This window comes from Malaclemys terrapin, chromosome 2 (genome assembly GCF_027887155.1).
Source record: "Malaclemys terrapin pileata isolate rMalTer1 chromosome 2, rMalTer1.hap1, whole genome shotgun sequence".
Taxonomy (NCBI): Eukaryota; Metazoa; Chordata; order Testudines; family Emydidae; genus Malaclemys; species Malaclemys terrapin.
In genome coordinates, this window is record NC_071506.1 from 33,704,391 (window position 1) to 33,728,005 (window position 23,615).

General features: G+C 41.4%; 1 protein-coding gene across 3 annotated transcripts in view; it reads right to left on the reverse strand.

The window, feature by feature from the left end:
- The window catches only part of OXR1 (oxidation resistance 1), a 465,986-nt gene that overhangs the window by 352,357 nt on the left and 90,014 nt on the right, over positions 1-23,615 (reverse strand). The gene's annotated exons all lie outside the window — the stretch shown is intronic.

Consider the following 23,615-nt stretch of genomic DNA (forward strand, 5'->3'; position numbering starts at 1 on the left):
ATTCGGGGATCGATTGTCACGTCCTGACGGGACGCGATAAATCGATCCCCGAGAGGTCGATTTCTACCCGCCGATTCAGGAGGGTAGTGTAGACCTAGCCTAGGACTGTGCTATCCATTTGTCTGATGCTTATACTATATGTTTGTGTGTTTTAAAATTTTATAATGATTGTATATTGCCTAGTCTCTCATTCAGCCTCTTTTTATAGATTGAAAGAAAATTTAGATTTGTTTGGGGATTGGTCCTGCTTTGAGCAGGGGGTTGGACTAGATGACCTCGTGAGGTCCCTTCCAACCCTGATATTCTATTCTATGAAACAAATAAACTGTGCACAGCTTTAAATTCTGAAGCCTTATTCCATGTCCACATGGAACCCTGTCCTTCACTGTTATAGGAAGAGACATTAAATCCCAGATCCTCAAAGATACCTAGGCTCGTAACTTCCACAGAAATCAGTATTTATTCTCTGACTTTTATCCTATTCATCTTGGGCCTGATCCAAATACCACTGAAGGTCAGTGGAAAGACACCAATTGATTTAAATCACTGGCCCTGTTAGACACTTGAGCTACTGTAGATCCTGTTTGCCATACTCACAAGAGTAAACCCACTGAAGTGAGAATGCAAGCAGAATTTGACCATTTCTGTGTGCACTTTTTTCAGACCACGCTACAGTAATTGGTTTTAGAAATATACTTAAGGCGTTAATTCAGTCCAGACAGCTTGTAATAACAAAACTAGAATAATTTAAAGGTTATAAAAAGTTATTCTGCTTTAAATTCTGAAAGACATTTTAAGCATTTTTTCTAATGCAGGGGAGTGTGTTTTTAACAGCAATTTTTTTCAGTACCATGATACAACATCAAGAATAGCTGCATCCAAAATGATGAAACTTTATTTGATCTTAAAGGTTTGATCTTAATCCTTTGGTCTTATACACTATTAACCACCAGTAACTTTTCATCTTGTAACATTGAAGGCTAAATGGCACTAATAATTTTAGAAAGAGCAATTACTCTGACTCCCAAGGTATCTAAGATATTATGAACACAGAGTGTTGTTAATTTCAGACATTTACAGAACACTTTGAAACTGCTTTATTACTTCCCTCTCTGGGATATGTTTTTTTTTCCTAAAAACTACTTAAAAATTTATAAGTAACAGAAGGATGCAGAACAAATTAGAGACTTATGGCATTTTAGAGCCATCTGAACAGTTGATAATCATGTTGTTAAGGATACTATAGTCAAGCCATTAGCAAAAATGTTAAAACTATGGCAAATCAATTAAAATGTTCTGTGCCAATACTTGACTTCAAACTAACATTATACAACTACATCTAAAAGCAATACAGCCTCACAATTTACTGAATAACAAAATCCTACTTTTTATGCAAGTTTCATGACAGCACTGAGTTGCACACATTGTTCAGATGAATTATGAAAAGTCTGTGATAGATGGCACGCACACTCCTTTGAGAGAAGAGCATGGGGAGCTCAGGCTGCCCATTTGCAAAGTGCTTAAATACATTCCCCTTTTCAACAGAGCCAGTAATTCAAAAAACATTAAAGAGCCCTACAAATGCCAGGTTGCTATTCTACACATCAGTAGCATGCAAAAAGCTACAGTATTTATAAATTGTGTTTATATTTTTGACCAAGCTTTTGCAGCTAGGCAGATAAAAATCCAACTGTATTTTTAATAGCTACAAACATTCTGATATTATTCTTTAATATTTCATTATAAATCATTGTGTCAAAAAGAGCCAGTAGCTCTTGTGGCTTTTATTCACAGTGTATGTGCAGTTTCAGCCACATTATACAGACTTCTCTCTAATTGTCATGCAGAAAGTTATAAAGTGGCTCTCAAATACAGACAGGCCAGGCAGACATGTTTATAATAGCAATCACAGAACATACATTTTCAGCTGATGGGATTTTTATTATTATTATTACTATTTCACCTGCAGACTATGTACTTGCCATACATAATAGATAAACAAATAGAACGCTAAATCTTTCATAGATGTCAAAATTTGGCTGTGTACAGCAACTCTTCATCTCCAGCAGCAATCACCCCACAGGGCAAACATGAAAAATAGCATAAGAGGCTTCCATGATTCTACAGGCAGCCTGACATATTTCTTTGTTGATTCTTTACTATGCATGGAATATACAAGGAAAAAAAGCAGAAGTAATTTTAGTTTATTGGTTTAAACAATGCTATCAACTGTTTACTTTTTAGTTAGGGAAGCTCAATTTTAAATGGTTGATCTTTAAAAAGTGCAAATATGCTAAAACACAAAAGTACAAGCACATTGGCTTAAAATATTGAACTACTCTTGGGAAGTCTTTCGTTTGAAATAAGAAAGCTTAAGCTGGGCTGAACTGTAAAAGGGGAAACCACTATTAAGGACAGAGATGTTTTGGTTTTGTTCATTGTAATGATTATGACTTTTCAGATCTTCTACAGTGTTACAGCAGAAGGAATAGTATGCTAATTGACTCACCATTGTAGCTGAGCTTATGTACAGTAAAGATACCCAAAGCCTGCATGAAAGGCTCTCTCTGTCACCATGGAACACATGATTTGCCCTTTCCAGGATACAATTTTGTTTCAGTCACTTAGAAAATAGCAGATATCTAGGTCATGCTATACAATTTCCTTATTTGTTGAGCCATTTCTATGCTCTTAAACCATGTCTACACTTCAGCTGCTACAATGGCATATCTGCAGTGCTGTAGTAGACTACACTTCCTACATCAATGGTTTTCCCATCAACGTAGTTAATTCACCTCTCTGAGAGGTGTAGTAAGATGAGGCCCTGAAACATAAGCTCTTGTGTCAGAGGCCCAGTCTGAGGCCTGGAGCCTGAACCAAAGTACTTCCAGACACTGCTAAGCAAAAGCTGGGCTGTGAGCCAGAGGCAGGCCCCGCTCACAGAAGTTGGCGAGAAGAAGGTTGTTAGAAGCAGGTGCTTAACATATAAGTGCTAATAAGAGGAACTTGTGCCAAGATGGCACCTGGACAGTCCGATACAAGGACACTCCATAGACATAACAAGGAACAGGCAGGTGTATCTTAAAGACAGGATCAAAAGTACAGCATGATGGATAGATCTGTTTGTCTGAAACAACATGATCAAAGGGGGAGACAGCACCCTAATGAGCCAAGAGGCTGTACCTCAATACGTCAGTAGGGATGAGTAATCTGTCCTGTAATTTATAAAAGTAGGTCTCGGAGTGCGCATCTTTGTCTGGCCTAGGGGGCAGTGGAAAGTCCCGCCACTGACTGAGCCGGTCCATTGCCAGGGGCACAAATTCATAGTATGTCTTGTAGAGTCTACAGGAAACTATTACTGTGCTTCGTTTGACAATAAACCTGGCTCGGGTTCCTTCGTACCTTACTAGAGTCTGTGGTCATTGGGGATTCTCTCGGGGTCTGCTGTGTCAGCTATCTGCGCAGAGCTGGGGCAGCACACAGAGGGAACACGCACGCAGCCGACTGGTCTCATCGAACAAGAGCGGAGCACCACACTGGTAGCTACTGACAACAAGAGGCAGTAGCCGCATCTATGCCGGTGGTTAGGTCAATCTAACTACAGTACTCAGGGCACAAAATTTTTCACAGCTGAGTAATGTAGCTAGATCAATCTAATTTTTAAGTGTAGACTAAGCCGTAGACATTTTCAAAGAGAAATAATAATTCGTGAATTGACATACTATGTACACACACACATGCCTTACACATATATGAAGCAACCGAAGCAAACTTCAGATGCCTAAAATATATTTCAAGCACTAAGCTTCCCTAGTGATTCCATTACGAAAAAGCAAAGCACCTAGGTTGCTTATTTTGAAGTTTAAATTAAATATCTAGAGTCAGATTGTCCCCTTCAGTGTAAAATCTGCAACAAGAGGAGACAAGGTGCAGTCAACCCTGTAGGTTCACTTTGCAGAATTTTTGACTGACTACAGTTCCTATTGGATTTCGATAGGAGTCCCCAAGCTTCATTGTCAAGGATGCTAAGCCACTGTTCACATTAATGTGATTTGTGAGCACCCAACAGCTCAGAAAATCGAACCACAAGTAGGGCAGAGACATAGTCTCCAAAGCCCATGAATCCCAGGGAACTGCAAGAAAAGGGATCATTAACTCCTAAGAGGGCCTGTCTCCATAAGGTGCTATCTGGACAACACCCTCCCACAAGTTATGCACCTCCCTTAGGAATCCATGGTGCTATCATTGCCTCTGGCCATGAATGCCTCAATCCCCAAACGGGTGCAATGTGATGCAAGCATTAATGCTGCTAACAGCAGTGCTAACTTCTGCATGCATAGCCACAGTTCTCTAAGGAAGGCATGCTGCCCTGTCCGCAGCACCCCTCCCAACCACTATGGCTTCTATTAGCAGTCAGTAGAGCTCCCTCTCTTTCCCATCCAATTCATCTACATGGAGGGATGCATTAGGTGCCTAGAGCACATGATATGGCTAGCATGCGACATGAAGAGATCTACAGCCTCCTTAAACAACATATAATCAATGTAAAGAATTTTAATTTGAGAATCGAGTCCAGGACAGAAATGAGTTACTCTACAGACATATTTTGGATCCTTTAATCGCTCTGTGAAATTGCAACTGTGCAGAGAATTAATATTGGGGCACTAGTAACCTGAGCAGTCATTCAGAAACCAAATCCTGATTGTGTACAAGTACAGAATTCCAAAAATATAATTTTTCTTTCCTTGAAATTTCTAGGGAGCCGGGAGGGTTCTACCCTAAAAACCCCATCCAACCAACCCACCCATCCAAAAACTCCAAAACAACAAAAAATGGTTTTGTTTTAGATTTTAATATAAAAAACAAATAGCATCTAAAAATATCTCAGATATCCCATGTAGACCTTTCACCCCAAAAGGGAGACATACCAGAGCCTCCAAGGAATCCAGCAGGGAGTTCACCATCGATTTTAAATGGAAGACCCTCAGAACTACTACGGTGATGGGCATCAGCATTAAAACCTAAGTCAGGAACATTCTGGGAAGGAGATAGTGACCCACAGTCACAACCTGCCTCTTGGCCTCCTCCGTTCCATGGGAATATTGGGGAGGGAAAGGGCAGTAAAACAAACACCCTGTGCCAGACTATACTTGGCCCAATGTAATTCTCCACACACCAAACAGGTAAACTGCCTGGTGTATTGGAGTTCAGAGCTCCTCACTTCCGCCTCCTCACTCAACTGAACAAGAAGGCGAGTAAGTGCTCTTCAAAGACTGCTTTCCCCATAGCCACAAACTGCTACCATGGTGTGTAGCTGGCATAGGAGATATATGGTGCCTTCTTAGTCCTCTTACTGCTTCCTGTGAGTGCACAGGATGGGCTGTGATCTAACCAAGTGACAATATTTATGCAGTTTTCCATTAATGTGGTGCAATATATGTTTTATCACTAAATTACAGGGCTTACCATGGAAAAAACACAGAGGAGAGGCTCCTCGGTTAAACACAGAGAGATAAGCGGCACCAATTCCATATGCTGGCTAACAGTTAATACCCACTTTAAGACTTAATGTACTTCAGCAGTGTCAGATTCTACTGCAAAACAACATGACACGGATTCCTCTGTGCACAGTACTTGCTGTCTCATAATGCCAACAATAAAACCAAGAGGAATTTTACAATTTTGTATTGACAAGCTCGTAGATAAGCTCCCTATATGCACATGAAATGGACCAAAATACTTTTATTCTTTCAGGTAGTTTTACAATTTAAGGTATGGTATACAAAAATGAGAGAAACATATTTCTGTTGCTATAATTTGCCTAATGTGTGTGTAAAATACTCATTTGCACATGGATTTCAATAGAAGTTCTTTCACTGAATTCAATGGGAAGAGGATCAGACTAATAATTCCTAAATACATGTTTAATAATTTAATTTTTTATTACAGTTGTTAGAGGACTAGAAATGACCTTTAGAAGTCACCTAGGGAAAACCATAGTTGACTTCTCTGTGAAAGTACAGTTTTGATTCTGGAATTATGGGATGATTTTGGCCAATACACATAATCAACTTGTTCCTTCTCCTTCGCCCCCTTTTAACATCTTTTAAAGTATTTTAAAAACAGATTGAGTGCATCTGAGTATCTTTCTGGCATCAAACGTACACTGGAAATTTCTCTCTTTACATGGTCTGAAAGCAAATTGTTTTTCCATGCCCACATGCAGTTTCTGCAGTAAAAACACTCCTTAAACCAGAGGTGGGCAAACTATGGCCGGCGGGCGACCGTCCTGCCCAGCTCTTGAGCTCCCAGCTGGGAAGGCTAGTCCCCGGCCCCTCTCCTGCTGTCCCCACTCCCCTGCAGTCATGCCACCGTGTGTGCAGCATGGCTGGCTCCGGCCAAGCGGCGTGGCTGCCAGTACTGCCGCTCTGAGCGGCATGGTAAGGGGGCAGATAGCGGGGAGGGGGGTTAGATAAGGGGCAGGAGATCCTGGGGGGCAGTCAGGGGACAGGGGGCAGTTGGATGGGGTGGAGGTTCTGAATGTGGGGGATGGTCAGGGGGTGGGGAAAAGGGGGGGATTGGATAGATGTGGGAGGCCCAGGGGGCCTGTCAGGGGGCGGGGTGTGGATAGGGGTTAGGGCAGTCAGGGGACAGGGAGCACGGAGGGTTGGATAGGCATGGGAGTCCCGGGGGACTGCCAGGGGGTGGGGGTGTGGATAGGGGTTAGGGCAGTCAGGGGACAGGGAGCACGGAGGGTTGGATAGGCATGGGAGTCCCGGGGGACTGCCAGGGAGTGGGGGTGTGGATAAGGGTTGGGGAAGTCAGGGGATAGGGAGCAGGAGGGGTTGGACAGGAGGTGGGGTCCTGGGAGTGGTTGGGGGGGTCAGGTGACAAGGAGCAGGGGGGGGATAGATGGGTCGGGGATTCTGAGGGGGGGCAGTCAGGGGGCAGGAAGTGGGAGGGGGCAGATAGGGGGCGGGGGGGCCAGGCTGTTTGGGGAGGCACAGCCTTCCCTACCTGGCCCTCCATACAGTTTTGCAACCCCGATGTGGCCCTCGGGCCAAAAAGTTTGCCTACTCCTGCCTTAAGCTAAACCTTTCCTACACTCATTCAGTGAGGATACATTTTTCTAGTCCAAAGAGGGCAACGCTCTGAATACCCTGTATTTGTTCAGAATTTATGTGCTCAACATTGTACACTGCTTTTGATCCATGCAAAGAGCTCACACGCACTCTAGTGGGAGTTGTACCCAGGGTCTGAGGACGCTATTGTCAATAATGCTCACAGAGAAGCAAAATTTGGCTCATAAGATGCTATTGCGGTAAGAAAACTGAATGAAATAAATAATAAAAGATTAAACACACTCTGCTTGAAGGGCTATGAGTATTCTCCTCATTTGAATTTCACTGGGTTTGTCCCTTTCTGGAAACCAACTAGTTAAAATTCAGTTGCCCAGGCAAAAAAATAAAAAATGAACCTTAACTAAGATGAACAGCCTAATATTCATATAATCTCAACTCACGTAACATAAACATTGATAACTTTGAAGACACAGGCAAGGACAGACCTGAACGGAGAGCAACTAACAATAAAGGTTTTGAGAAAGACAGATGCAAAAAACTGATTGAAAAAAGGGGCAAGTGTCATGCCAAGTCTTCAGTGGGAGCCTACACATTCCTATATGACATCTGTTCGCAACTTTTCTCCTTGCCGATTGGACTATATAGCTACAAGAGAACACACGAGATGCCATGATATCAGAAATTGGATACAACAGACAGCCATTCACGCACACATACATGTGCAGTGATTATCCCAACCAGTGGCGTAGCCAGGTTCTAAGAGCAGGGGGAGCAAATATTAAAAAGGCGCCCCCCCCTTGGTTCCTCCTCTGGCCGCACCCCCTTGGCTCCTCCTCCAGCTGCTCCGCACCCCCCCTTGGCTGGCTCCTCCAGCCGTGCTGCGCCCCTCCCCCCATGGCTCCTCCGGCCGTGCCGCGCCGCCCCCCCCCCCCCCCGGCTCCTCTGGCCATGCAGCCCCCTCCCCATGGCTCCTCCGGCTGTGCATTCCCCCCTTGCCTGCAGGAGCCCAGCGCCGGCCCGGCAGGCCAAGCTTCAGAGTGGAGCGTGGGCCCTGCCCGCTGGCGCCATGGTAACCCCTAACTAAGGAGCCGCTTTTGGAAAATGCGCTGAGGGGAAGCAGCTGCTTTCCCTGCACCCCCCTAGCTACGCTACTGATCCCAACACTTCCACCGAATGACTCCACCAAAGAAATAGTTCTACTTAATTCAGTTTCATTAATTGGACAGAAAGTCTGATAAATTCAAAATGACAAATCCCGAAGGTGCAAACAGAAATAGAATGATCAGAGGGATATGCAAAACCCCTCAATCCCTGTAGATACTTCAGAAAAGATTAAATCATTTTTACGCCCTGTTTCAGGAAAACACTTAAGTCCAGGAAAGTACTATGGGCTTCAGTGCAATGTTCAGCTGTTAGAATGGACTGAAAGGACAATAGTTTGAAAAGTGACTAGCGATTCTGGGTGCCTTAGTTTTTTGGTACCCAACTTGAGACACCTTGGATCTGATTTATACTTTGTGTCTACGATGCAATTAAACACTCGTGGTCAGCCCATATCAACGGACTCCGGCTTGCGGGGCTTGGGCTGTGGGACTATAAAGCTTCAGTGCTGACTCTGGGATTCTGCGAGGGGAAAGAGTCCCAGAGCCCAGGCTCCAGCCTAAGCACACAATTTTACAGATACTGCACTGCAATTTTACAGATCCGTAGCCCAAATCCTGCGAGCCCAAAACAACTGATGCAGACCAGCCACGGATGTTTAATTCTTACGTAGTCATAGCTGTAGAACGTGGGTGCTCAGCACTTTCTGAAAAACCAGCCCTCTTTAAGGCATCTCGAGTTAGGTATCTAAAAAAATTACGGAATCCAAAAATCACCAGTCACTTTTGAAAATCTTGGCCCAAATATTGCTAAACTAAAATATATATTTTAAAATAGTAGGTTAATGAGTAGAAGAGATAACGAATGAGGGTTACTTTTCAGTTTGCTATATTACAAGAGTCATTTTGAATCCCTCAGTTGGAAACATGTACGAGAATTAGGATTCTGTTTTGAAGTTGTTTGAAGAGTGGAGGAAAACATGGAGAAAAAGTCTCTCCCACACAGCTTCAGTAACAGAGCTATGACAGGTTTCAGAATGGTAGCCGTGTTCGTCTATCAGCAAAAACAACAAGGAGTCCCCTGTGGCACCTTAGAGACTAACAAATTTATTTGGGCATAAGCTTTCATGGGCTAGAAGAATAAATGTACACATATCTGACATCAGGAATTATAACATTCAAAAACCAGTAGGGGAACACTTCAATCTCCCTGGTCACTCAATAACAGACTTAAAAGTGACTCCCCATAGAGACCGAAGACTGAATGAGCGTGTTTTCCCTAACACTTCCCAATACTGCTCTTTTCCCCTACCTTACCGCTCTAATCTTGTTCCTGTCAGGTGATTATCAGCTATGCTTATAGTAAATCAATCAAAGGGATGTCACTTGTTAATAGTTTGGATTTATCTTCAACTTTACTCATAGGTATCTTGGCCCAGCCTCACAATCTAGGAGAAATTCTGAGCAAACAAACAAAAACTTGCTTAATACGGCTTGCCAGAAAACAATTCCTTTTAAAAAAACAAATTGAGGTTTCTAAATTGTTTCAGCCTACAAGCATGGAGGTCTCACCCAGGCTTCCACCACCCAGTTACTATTTGCAGATGGACATCAGCAATCCTTCCTTCCCTGAGGTCTCCCAAAAAAGTTTCTACCATGCTCAGCCCCTCTTAAAGTTTTGTGGATACTACAGTATCAAGTTCGCTGCTCCTTTAAAGAGACAGTACAAGCAGCTTATTAACTTAACTGAGCTGACACACGCTTCCTTTTGATCACAGCACTGAGTTGGTTTATAGTAGAAGTAAAACAAGTTTATTAACATAAAGACATAGATTTAAGTGATACCAAGCAGAAATAATAGGGATGGAAGCAGTTTCAAAAAACCACAGTGAAAATATGCTACTAAGACTGGAACACAACTTAACAAACTATAGGCTTTTGTTCAAACTTTTCTCACCATAGTCATTCTTCCAGCATGGCTGGCTAGTCCTTAGCCAGGATCCAATCACAAAACCCAATTGCCTGGTTTTCTGTCTCCTGAGGAGAAGGATAAGTTAGGGCTTCTCTCCCCCTCTCTTTATAATCCATGTAAACTTTTGCAGTGTATTCTTCTGAAGAGCGTCCCCAGGTAAAGTTCCTTTCCCCTGCTGTGTGTAGATGCCATGTTGGCTTCTCCCCTGCTTTTTATGTTTACAATGATCTTCCTGCAATCTCTGATTCAAATGAATAGGCCACTGTCCTTGGCCAGACCTGGCTTGAGGTCTCAGCTTTTTACCTTTATCTGGAAAAACCTGTTTATCAACTTCCCCTGACATGTCTGGTTCAAATGCATTTTAGTCCCATATTTTCAGCACATCTATATAATTTTTATAGGTTAATCGTACATGCATCACACAAGAATATTAATCATCAGTGAGTTATTAGTTTTCTAATGATATATGACATGCCACCTTTTGGATAAATATCATGACAACAGTGTGTGAGGTGCTGGAGTTGTTCAGGGCAGCTGAGATTCACTACTATATACCAGGGAGCTCCATGCCATCTGGGTTTGGGGTGCTCTAAGGCCACACTTCCCAATTGAAATTTTGGTTGAAACCAATATGTTTCTGTAAAATATTCTGTTTTTGACAAAATGATTTTTTTTTAAACAAGAAAATGTTTTGCTGAAAAATTTTAAGCCAGCTCTGTTGTTTATCTGAGAATAACTTCAGAACTTCTGGACCTTGTACAGAACACTTGGAATATCGAGGCTTATGTTGCAAACCTTGGAGCTGACAAAAGATAATGAATTAAATAAAATTGTAATCATAAGGGTGTGAAGTAAAGTACTATAAAAGATATATGTTATTTGAGAACTTCAGGTAAAAAAGCAATATGAGAAATATTTTGCTGGGTCTTTCAAAATATGGCTATTAATTGATCTAAATGTCTTGTCTAGATACTAAATGTAGTAGAAGGTCATAATGTAAAAACTAGATAAACATCACATCAGATTCTAACAATTTTATGGCAATTAAAATGCGTGTCCTTAAATTCCTTACAGTGCCCCCTCAATAATATTTAAATCAGCGTTATTGGTAAATGCATATTTGGTACCAGTCTCTGAAATATTTCAAATATTTCATACATTATTATTTCTCTCGCTTTTCTTGGTACTCTGTTTTATATTTCACAAGGTGGTGAAATAAGGAAACTTTCTGGATTTGCATTATGATTAACCAGGTAGCATAAGTTTATATAGAGCCTTGTCATTATCTTTAGTCAAATGTTCATTATTTTATGTAGTAACCATGTCCTTAACGTAACACACAGGAAAAAATATTCAAAAATAATAATACAGAAATATAGCCTAGACAAACCTACTATAAGGTGAGTGCACAACTGGCTAAGAAAACTGGTTATCAATGGTTCACAATCGAGCTGGAAGGGCACATTCAGTGGGGTCCCACAGAGATCTTTCCTGGGTCTGGTTCTATTCAATATCTTCATAAATTATTTAGATAATGGCATACACAGTACACTTATAAAGTTTGTGGATGATGCTATTCGGCAGGTGTTGCAAGAGCTTTGGAGGATAGGATTAGAATTCAAAATGAACTTGACAAGCTTGAGAAATGGTCTCAAATAAACAAGATGAAATTCAATAAGTGAAATGCAAAGTATTACACTTAAAGGAATAATAACAAAATGGGAAATGACTGCCTAAGAAGGAATACTGCAGAAAAGGATTTGGTTATAATGGATCACAAACTAAATATGAGTCAACAGTGTAACACTGTTGCAATAAAACCTGAACATCATTCTGGGATGTATTAGCAATAGTGTTATAAGCAAGACACGAGAAGTAATTCTTCCGCTCTACTCAGCGCTGATAAGTCCTCAGCTGGAGTGTTGTGTCCAGGTCTTTCCATCATGCTTAGAGAAAGAAGTGCACAAATTGGAGAAAATTCAAAGCAGAGCAACAAAAATGATTAAAGGTCTAGACAATATGAACTATGAAGAAAGATTAAAAAACTGGGTTTGTTTTATCTGCAGAAGAGAAGACTGAGGGTCGGAGATGATAACAGTCTTCACGTATGTAAAAGGTTGCTCTACGGAGGATAGGAGAAGTAGTAAGGAAGGAAGATTTATGCTAGACATTAGGAAAAACTTCTGAATTCTAAGGTTAGTTAAACACAGATTGTGGAATCTGGAGGTTTTTAAGAACAGGTTAGACAAACTTCTATCAGGGAAGGTCTAGATAATCTTTAGTCCTGCCTCAGTGCAGGGGACTGGATTAGATGACCTATCAAGGTCTCTTCCAGTTCTACACATCTATGTTTCTATGAATTACTTATCCCTTCTATGTTATCTTTTCATAGCCTATCCAGAAATTTGAGAGAACTAGAGGAACTACTTTTCATCTCTCATGTTTGAGAAAAATTGTTCCCAATGAAGTCAATGAGAACTGAGTTAGGCTAACACTGAGCATTTTTAAAAACCCTACCTCAGGCTTTTAATGACATTTGCGTACCATGTTAACCCAACCATATTTCATACACCTACTCAGAAGAAATGGGAAGTGGATGCAAGTTATCATGTTGACATGATAATCTGATATTTATATAAGGTTACATTCTGTTATAGAACATAGACAAACTTCTTCCAATACAGAATATGGCCCACTTTTTTTCTACTTTCAAAAAGATTATTATCTGGTTATAAAGAATCTGGAAAATAATCAGCAAGTTATTCAGAAGGCTGTTTGCTGGTTGGCATTAGATGGCATATTACAAGATGGAACCTTCCTGATAAGGGATCACATCAGTATTATGGCGATAAACTGCCCTGAAACCTTGCAGTCAACCCCAGCGAGGTCAGTGGCATATGCCCCTTAAAATGTTTTCCTCCCGTGGCTGAAGCCATAAATGGACCACAAGAATAGTTACAGAGCATGCCCTTCCAGTGGACTATAAGAGGATCTTGTGAAATTAATTATAGCTTTGCCCTTACAGGGCCCAAATTGCAAAATAGGGTGCATAATTCTAGGTGCCTATTTGAGCACTCACAGTAAAGACCCATTGTAGTAATCTACATGTCTAAATCACTATTCAATCTCCCGAATACCCATTTTAGGCATTTAACTTTAAGCACTGAAGTGACAGAAAATAAAGCAACATGAAATTAATAACAGTGGAAATGTTCTTATAGTTCACTGACTTGATTTTTCTTCTTCAAAAACAAGGACTGTGCTGAAATATATTACAGTGGTTTTAATGAGTACTACTTCAGCAGAGTCAAACTGAATGTAATGGGTAAGGTTTTTTGTTCATCTATGATTAGTGCGGACTCACTGTGCTCTTTCTTTGCTTCACTTGAAGATCAGCTCTACTGCATTGACCTGACATGTTGTATTTGCATTAGAGATGACGCCTGCTTTCACTGATATATTTTTCACTGCCTGGGGCTAGTTAAGCAATGGACCATGAAGCACAAGAGAACACAAGTGCCAAGAGAACCAAAGTAATAAAGTTTTAAAAAACCTGACATCACAAGGCACAGAATTGTGAAGACAAATAGCAAGGAAAAACATAGAAGATTTTTATTTCTCTGAGAAAAGTAAAAAATATGAAGTGTCTGTGACATATATGACAATATCCTGGACAAACCTTATGGAATTAAGATGCATCTTACTGAATTACGTTAAACTTTATTAAATTAAGTTTAATACATTTGGGGTGGGTCCATTGTATTAAAATGAAATTGTTTATGTGTTATTGTGGAACTGAACGTATCTTCTCTAAGGGACATGACAAACCCTTGATCTACATAACAAACTGATGTTGGTAAAACTACGTCACTTGGGTGTGGAAAATCCACATAGTTATACCGACCTAAACCCTGGTACAGACAGCACTATACCAATGGGAGGTTTTCACCCGTCAACACAGCTACCACCTCTCAGGGAGGTGGAGTATCTATGCCAACAGAAGAAGCTCTCCCATTGGCATAGATAGCATCTTCACTAAGCACTACTGTAGCACAGGTGCAGCTGTGCTGTTGCAGCGCTATAAGTCCAGGCAAGCCCTAATGCAATTGCTGGGAAGTATTAGGAATTCAAAGGACTTCTGGGGACAATATGTGTGAAGTGGATGTCCTTGGAAACACATGTGGTGAGGGGAATGCAATTAACCCACCTCTGAGTCCATCCTTCTGAAGCTGCCCGTTGAGCAGAAATCCATTGTGTGGCTGATTACCTATTTAAGGCCCAAGGCCCAAACTGGATAAATGAGTGCCCCCACAAACTCATGAGGGTTCTTGTTCTGGGCAACAGGGTGTTAAGAGCTTGAAACTACAGGAAAACTGCTATGTGAAGTCTAGTGGGACTGCTCACCTGCCAGATCCTATGTTGGGATTGGGGTGATCTCTGCTCAGCTACTTAGCATGTGTGTAGGTCCTTTTAATTGTCTCCCTCTGTAATGCTTTTATCTTAAGAATAAACTGTGCTTGCTTAGAAAGAGCTGTGAAGTAACTAATACTTGTGGCAAACTAATATTGTGTACTATCTCTGCATCGTTTTAAACAGATGCTCTTTTGCTGGGGATATCACAGGATAGTGAGGGGACTGTGCTGCCCAGAAATCCCTGGTTAGAAGGGAGAGTGACACATTTCCATCCAAGAGAGGCAATGGCCGTAGAGCTGAAAGCATAGAGTGGGTGCCTTTTCTGGATCACAGAGGGAGAACACAGGTGCAGTTGCCCTGAACAGTGACAGTGTCTTCAGTGCAGAAAGGGATTAAAATATTGGCATCAAGACTGTTTGAAAAAATAAAACAATTCCAAGAACTGCTGATTTTTTCTTGTAACTCCTACATTTCCTTTACTAACACAGGGTTAGTTTAAACTCTCAAACATTTCTTCATGGCAGCTTAGTCATACATGGCTTGTTAAGACTCATTAGATTTGATCTTTTATTGCCCTAGTTACCATCTTCAGAAGATACATTCAACACGGAGCTACTCTACGTTATATAAGAATTTAAGAATCCCACTGTCCTAAGGCCTCAACACAGATTTGCTAATCCATTATAAAACAAATTTAAACTAACTGAAGAAATACACAAACACTATACATGCATACTGTACATTCCTAAAGAGTATATAGCATGTGCAGGGATTTCCCGGAGAATGCTGTATGCTCCTAGAGCTCCTCTTGCTTGCTGATTTAAAAAGCTGAAATTAACAGGTTGCAAAGCTCCCAACTGGAAGGTCAGTGGAGTGATGCCTATGACAGGAAGTCAGGGTTCAGAAGGAGTGATGGAAATAACGGTAGCTCAGAATGTAGAGAAGAGGGAACTTTTTTGCCCCACTTATGTTGGGTTTTATTGGTTCAAGAACAACAAAAACAAATCTGCTGAAGTACCTGAAGGAAGGAAGGACAAGGACCACCATAAAAACCAAAACCACAGTTAAATATGTACAAATAACAATTGAGGTCAGGTGTTTTTCAGAGAATGAGGTTCTCTACATCTATATTTCACTATATTGTTTTAATGTTTTTAATAAAACATCTGGGGTCACATAGACTTCCAACAGGACATTGCAAATATACTGCAATTTCATAGGCTGCATTGTCATTTGCAAGCCACTCAGATCTCAAACAGTTTTTATAGACCACTCTCTGGGTATTAATCATCTGCCACTAAACCCAGAATGGCTTTTACCCATTCTGATTTTTTTTGCCCAGATAAGTATATGAACTAGGAATATTGTGAATTATTTAGGATTTAATTTCATGTGCTGTTTAAACATGGTACTTTGGACTTTTTATAAAATGTCCACTCACCTATCAGGTTACAATATTAACTCCAGAGTGGAGATTATAAAGATTTTATCACATCGGCACTATTAACATAGGATATACTAATCAAAGATGGGAATTCCTGACAAGTCATTAAAAAGGCCAGTATGTCCAGTAAAATGCATCACTGTGCAAATTCATCTCCTTATTCTCAGTGAGCTAATCATCAATAGTTTGCAGAGTTATAGCCATGTTGGTCCAAGGATATTAAAAAGACAAGGTGAGTGAAACAATCGGACCAACTTTTGTTTGTGAAAGAGACATGCTTTTGAGTATACACAGCTCTTCAGTTCTGGGAAAGTTACTCAGACTGTCATAGATAAATACAAGTTGGAACAAATAAGAGATTAACAGATGTTTTAAGAAACCATTCAAGGTGAAGTGGGGAGTTGACAACTCTACAGTCGTAGGACAAAGGAGGGTTAAAGATTGGTATAATGAGCCATAAATCCAATGTCTTTACTGAATTAATTATTTTTGGTGTCTTGCAGAGTTATGAATTAATGCTCCAAACCTAGTCGTCTGAATGTTTTGTGCAGATTTCCTCTGAGAACAAGGACTGAGAGGTCAGATATGGAGTGATCATTTTGTGAAAAGTGTTCACCGATGTGTGATATGGTGTTTTTGTCTTTTATTATTTTTCTGTGCAAGTTCATTCAAGAACATAATTGTGGCCTTGTTTCACCCACACAGTTGTTATTGGGGCATTTAGTGCACTGGAGGAGATATACCACATGTTGTGATAGATTTATGTAGGACACATCATCAACTTATTGAGACTCCCTTACCTGGAGCTGAATTATATATACTCTCAAAGGGTACGTCTATACTTACCTCCGGGTCCGGCGGTAAGCAATCGATCTTCTGGGATCGATTTATCGCGTAATGTCTAGACGCGATAAATCGATCCCGGATCGATTCCGGAAGTGCTCGCCGTCGACGCCGGTACTCCTGCTCCGCAAGAGGAGTACGCGGAGTCGACGGGGGAGCCTGCCTGCTGCGTGTGGACCTGCCGTAAGTTCGAACTAAGATACTTCGACTTCAGCTACGTTATTCAAGTAGCTGAAGTTGCGTATCTTAGTTCGAAGTGGGGGGTTAGTGCGGACCAGCCCCAAGGTACTGAATTTCTGCCCCACCACTGATACCATATTAACATTTGGCAAAGTGGAATAACTCTTTCACCAACTCCGCCTCAAAGAACTCTTTCATAACAAAGACAACATCACCTACATCTACCATGTCTCTACTGACAGTCATAAAAAGAATAATCTGACTGGACACTCTACAGCAGATAAAACACAAACTTGATCAGTATATTGATTGCTTCAGAGGGAAAAAATTGACTGTGAAATCCTTAACAAACATCACATCCACAGCAATCTCTCCATTGCCGAGACAGCTAGACAGTCCCTGAAAGCCAACTACCAGATAGTGATCAAACCAGCAGACAAAGTGAGCACCATTGTAGTCCTCAACCGTGATGACTATATCAACGAGGCCAACCAACAATTCTCCGACATCAATGACTATAAAGAACTCAAATAAGACTCCAAACCACAATTCACCCAGGAATTTAAGGATATCATTAAATCCTTCCCCAGACAACCTCAAGAGAAACTCTACAACCTCATCCCCCATTAACCCATCCCAGGGACCTTCTACATGCTTCCTAAGATACACAAAGGAATCCAGGCAGAACAATCATATCTGACCATGCTACACTTACTGGATGAATATTGGCACTTATAGAAATCATCCACAACCCACTCACTACACAAAAGACCAGTTTCCTCTAGGACATGACCAACTTCCTCCACAAACTCCGCAACATTAACAACCTCCCTCAGAACACCATTCTTATTGCAATGGATGTCAGCACTCTATACACCAACATCCCTCACAAAACACAGAATTGCCATATGCCTCAAATATCTGCAAGACAATGGACAACACCATATCTACCCCAAACACACCAGACCCTGCCATAAGAACACATGCAAAACCTGCAGACATAGCTCCAATGCGACAATGATCAATACTCCCCACAAAACATCTTTCAAGATCCATGGATCCTACACGTAGTGTATCTCATTCAGGACACTAAATGTGGGTGAATCAAGACAATCCCTATGCTCTCAAATGGACTCACACACAAAATGATAAAAGACAAAAACATCATATCACCCATAGGTTAATACTTAGCACAAAATGATCACTCTGTAACTGACCTCTCAGTCCTCATCTTCAAAGGAAGGTGTATAACGCCTTCAAAATGTGTGCCTGGGAATTTAAATTCATAGAATCACAGAACTGGAAGGGACCTCGAGAGGTCATTTAGTCCAGTCCCCTGCATTCAAGGCAGGACTAAGTATTATCTAGACCATCCCTGACAGGTGTTTGTCATAACTGTACTAGGCACCAAAATCAAGGCCTTAATCAAGACACTTGATTCAGGCTCATTACAACAATCTAACCCTCCTCTGTCCTACAACTGTAGATGCCAACTTTACCTTGAATGATCTCTTGCAACATAATTCCTTATCTGTTCCACCTTGTTTTCAGCTTGTGACACTTGGATTATCTTTCCCAGACCTAAAGAAGAGCTCTGTGTAATCTCAACAACTTGTCTGTTTCCCCAACAGAAGTTGGTGCAATAGAAGATATTACATTACCCACCTTGTCTCATTATCAATTCATTGCCTGTTTGCCTTGAGCAGCTTCAAATAATGAAAAAAATAATATCTAACATTGATTTGTGGTATACATGGCTTTGCTCCACAGCAACTAAGGAAGGAACATTGAGATTTGGCCTCCCTAAACCAAGACAATTGTCGGTAGAAAAGTACTGGAGGCATATGCCATTATATAGCATTATTTTGCCACTCTATGTTTTTGCTGCATTGCATCTCCTTACTTTCTGTGAAAACCTGGACTGGTAAGGTTCCTTCCACCTCCGCAGGCAGAAAGGACAAAAAAACATTTGTGGCTATGATTTAGCTTTTTAAATGCCTTTCTCGTTTTTAAAATCATTTGATTAACATTTTACTTTACCACCCTTTGAGCACTGTTTGCTACTATGGTTCAAGGAAACAACACATAGTAAAAACTGCATCAGACTTTCTTCAAAGCTCATTAGCTTTGCCCACAGTTCTCCCCAAGCAATTTTGTAACTACACATGAGCTTTTAAGAAAGCCTGAAGCAATTTCTACTGTAGCAAAAAATGTTTACAAGAATGTAAACTAAACCAAAATATTAGCTGACAATTTTAAATTGAAATAACATTTTAAAAAGCTAGATTACCAACCAGTTATGGTATGTTTAGATTGTTCATTTATGGGTTACAGAGCAAATTTGGTGCCATGCTTAGTAATAAATAATAAACACATATGGGAGTTTGGGATTTGACTTTAGATAAAAAAATGCTTTCAAGGATCTCTTTGAATGGTGGTTATACACAAACACATAAGGTACTGTAACACTGCCATCTACTGGATGGACTCAGGACTTTGAGAATTTGTAGTTGTCTCACCAGAAAAACAGGACATCAGTAAGGCCTATTATCAATGAAAGCTAAGGGGCTCCAAGCAACAGAGGCTTGTGAGGGGAAGCTATGTGAGGGGAATCTATGATTCTACGATGATTCTATGTGCTAGTGGTCTGGGTGCCAGGAGACCCAAGTTTTCATTTTACCTCTATTAGTCTGCCACTGATTTGGCTTCTGACATGGGACAAGTCACTTCACTTCTCTATCTCAGTTACCATATCTGTCGGACAGTGAGAGTAAGGATTATCTACCTGTGTAAAGTGCCTTGAGATCTACAGAGGAAAAGTACAATTGTTATTTTTTTTGGAGGAGACACTGGTAAATTCTATCCCCCAAGCCACATGGGTGCAATTACCCCATGAGCATTTTTCCTGCATGAAAGCTAGGTGAACAAATCAGAAAAAAAATGTTCCAGTTTGCCAAAAATCAATCCAAACATCACTAGTTTGAGTGCAGCCTTCTCAAACTTGTTATCTCATTGTTGTGAGGCTGCATCATATCATGATGAAATATGCATGACTTATCAGCTCAGAAGAAATCACTCTCTGGTAACACATCCTTGAAGAACAGGTATCAGGAGAGAGGAGGCAATATGGAGAAGCAGCAAACCAAAGGCTCACACTCCAGCAGCCTTTTCATACAGAGCAGGAGAGAAGAGAAGGCAAATTATTTTTCCAGTGAAGCTTTTGCCACCCACACTTCATTCACAGAACTTGGGTTCACGTGGGCTAGTGAAATGTCAGTTTCCTGAAACTATCAACAAGTCTGATCATCTCTGCATGCAGTCATGCATTCCTAACAACTTTCTCTTTTTGGTATAATAATTTATATTTTGCACCTTAAATTTGTATTATTGACTAAAGCCAAAGTAAATCTTAACGTTTTATATTCAGATCTCAACTTTTTATCAATATGTCCAGTCCTTTAGAGCTTGGCTAAATACTGCTCAGTTTTTGTTTTGTTTTACAGCCTAGTGTGGAGATCCTGCCAATATGTGAACCGTCTCTGTGGCTACGAGGATTTCTGACTGGGATGTGTTCAGCGGGCTGCAGATTCTAAAGAGTTTTATCCACCCAAAATACCAGCAACAGCTTAAAGTTTCTTAGCTGCACCGCACTGAACAGAAGCCAAAATGTCCATGAGGGATCCTTAAACACCTGTTCACTTGTAAGATAAATAATCTCTGTTTACAAGGAGAGAGAATTTACCTAAACTCCATCCACAGGCTAATTTGCAGGCCTCAGACTGTCTTTATTATCTGTTTATTCTGACTTTGTAGGTTTGGAAGGATTCAATTTGTATTGGGTAAGTGTTGGTCAACGTCAATTTCACCATCTACATACAAACTGACAAAAAAATATTCCCATCAATAATTATCAAAATTTTGAGATATGAAAAGTGAGAAAAATGCTGCTTGAGAACTTATTGGAATTTTATTTAAGGATATTTGGATGTGTGATGTTGACAAGTTGTGTTTTTACAGTTATAAAGCTTTAACTTTTTAATCTCAACATCCATTATCATTAAATAATTATTGTCCGAACCCCTCCCAAAATTTCCCACAACTGTGAAAATTTAAATAAAAAAAAATGCTTAAAATTAAGCATTGATATTATCCATTGAAATGATTTAAAAAATTGAATTCTGCTATGTATAAGCAAGCGCATTGTCCTGAAGCTCCAGAGGGTAAGTAGCTGTCTGCTGCCACCCACTGGTGAATGGGGGCAAGAACAGCCACAGAGCTGCTTCATCTTGAGAACCGGGGATGCACAGAAGCTGCAGAGGGGAAGGAGCTCTTTGCCCCAATCTACTGGTGAACAGGGAGAAGTATAGCTAAAACGAGTTTCATTTGCATAAGATTTGTATCCAGAATTCCTCAAGTGAAACTTTGAGAGCCACCATAACTGTACAGGAACAAAACTGGTTGGGTACTGGGAATGAAACACAAAGAGGAGGGAAAAGGGCTCCTACCTCCTGGAAGGAGTTGGCTCAAGAGTGCTACATAGCACTGGTTTCCCTCCACTGAGAACCCATTGCTGTTGGAAGGACTCTTCAGTGGGAGATGATGCAGAGATGGCTCTTTGATGGGGTGCAACACAGAGAGGGCTCTTTGCTGAGGCTGCAGAGAAGAATAAGGCCCCTCCCAGGGCCGGTGCAACCACTAGGCGAACTAGACGGTGGCCTATGGCGGCAAGTGGTTGGAGGCGCCCGGGGCAGTCCTCAGGCATTGGCAGCTGGGTAGGGCACCTGAAAATTTGGGGCACCACTGGGTCTTCGTGTCCACCCCACTGGTTTTCCTATCCCTGTTCTGACCCTTCCTGCAGGCTCTAAGGGCTGGTCTTCACTACCCACCCGGATCGGCGGTAGAAAATCGATCTCTCGGGACGTGATAATCAATCCCCGAATTGACATGCGTACTCCACCAGCCCGGGTAAGAGTAAGCGCCGTCGACGGGGGAGCCGCGGCGGTCGATTTGCCGCCATCCTCACAGCGGGGTAAGACGGATCAGATACGTCAAATTCAGCTACGCTATTCCCGTAGCTGAATTTGCGTATCTGAAATCGATTTCCCCCTCCCCCCCATAGTGTAGAGGTAGCCTGAGTCTTTCTGGGAAGGGGATCTAGCAGTTAAAAGAAACAGTCTCCAACCTGCCAGACCTATTAGCACAACACTGAAACTGTTAAAGAGCCATTCAAGGGGTAATGAAGACATTTAACAGGCATTTGCCAACCCCCAGGTATCTACTGTCAGTTTCTGAATGTACTGACAAAAACAGTTGTGCATGACTGTAATATTTACTCAGAACATGTCAGTCTACAGGACCTTAGTTTAAAATTTGTTTAAAAAGCCCTTAGATCTGTATTCACCAGGGAATTGGTGAAGAGTCTCTCAAGGCTACCCAGGGAAGGGAATTAGCACATTGGGAGTGGTGGCAGTGGACCAGATCTAAGCTGGTAGTTAAGCTTAGAAGTTTTCATGCAGGCCCCCACATCTGTACCCTAAAGTTCAGAGTGGGGAAGGAACCTTGACATGGTGGCAGAGCGGTGGGATCATTTTAAACCAAAAGCCAGTAAGACTTTTTTTTCTCCTTTCTAGCTGCTTAGGAAGCAGACCTGAAGGTAGATGCATATCTGATCTCTCCTTGCCTGAAGGCAGAGGTGTTAAGTTTTTTTAACAAGGGTCTTTGTTAAGAGAAGGGTTCAAGCAGTGAGCAAACAGCTGGCAAAAGGAATTTACAAGCTGAATTGTTTTTTTTTCTTTCTACCTCTCAGGGATAGCTAGTTAGAAAGTCACTGTTACCTAAGCAGCCCTGGAGCTGAGTGCATCCCAGTTTCAGTGAACTGCAGAGGGGGTGTGACCCAGCCCAACAAAGCAGGAAAATGAGTACCAGTGACACCGCTACTAAACTAGAGGTGGCCAGACTGGCAGCAGAAGAAAGTGAAAAAAATCATAAGAGACTGCTCGAAATAAAAGAACTAGAGAAAGCAGCTACTGAAAGAGAAGAGAAAGCCAAAGAGGATGTCCACAAAAGAGCTATGGAGGAGAGAGAAAAAGAGAGGAAGCATGAACTGGAATTGGTAAGGGCTAGGCTACCAGCTAACCCTAACAACCCCTCTCTAGGTACTGCTTCCCATCCCAGAAAATTCCCCACCTACAAGGCAGACGATGATACTGAGGCCTTCTTAGAAAATTTTGAAAGGGCCTGCCTTGGGTACAGCATCACTACAGACCAGTACATGGTAGAGCTGAGGCCGCAGCTCAGTGGACCTTTAGCAGAGGTGGCGGCTGAAATGCCTAAGGAACACGTGAACAGTTATGAACTTTTTAAAAACAAGGCCAGAATCAGAATGGGGTTAACACCCGAGCATGCCCGTCGGCGCTTCAGAGCCCTAAGGTGGAAACCAGACATGTCATTTACCCGACATGCCTACCACATTGACAAAAATTGTGATGCCTGGGTATCAGGAGCAAACGTTAAATCTCTGGAAGATCTGTTTTTCCTAGTGAAAATGGAGCAGTTCTTAGAGGGTGTTCCTGAAGAAATAG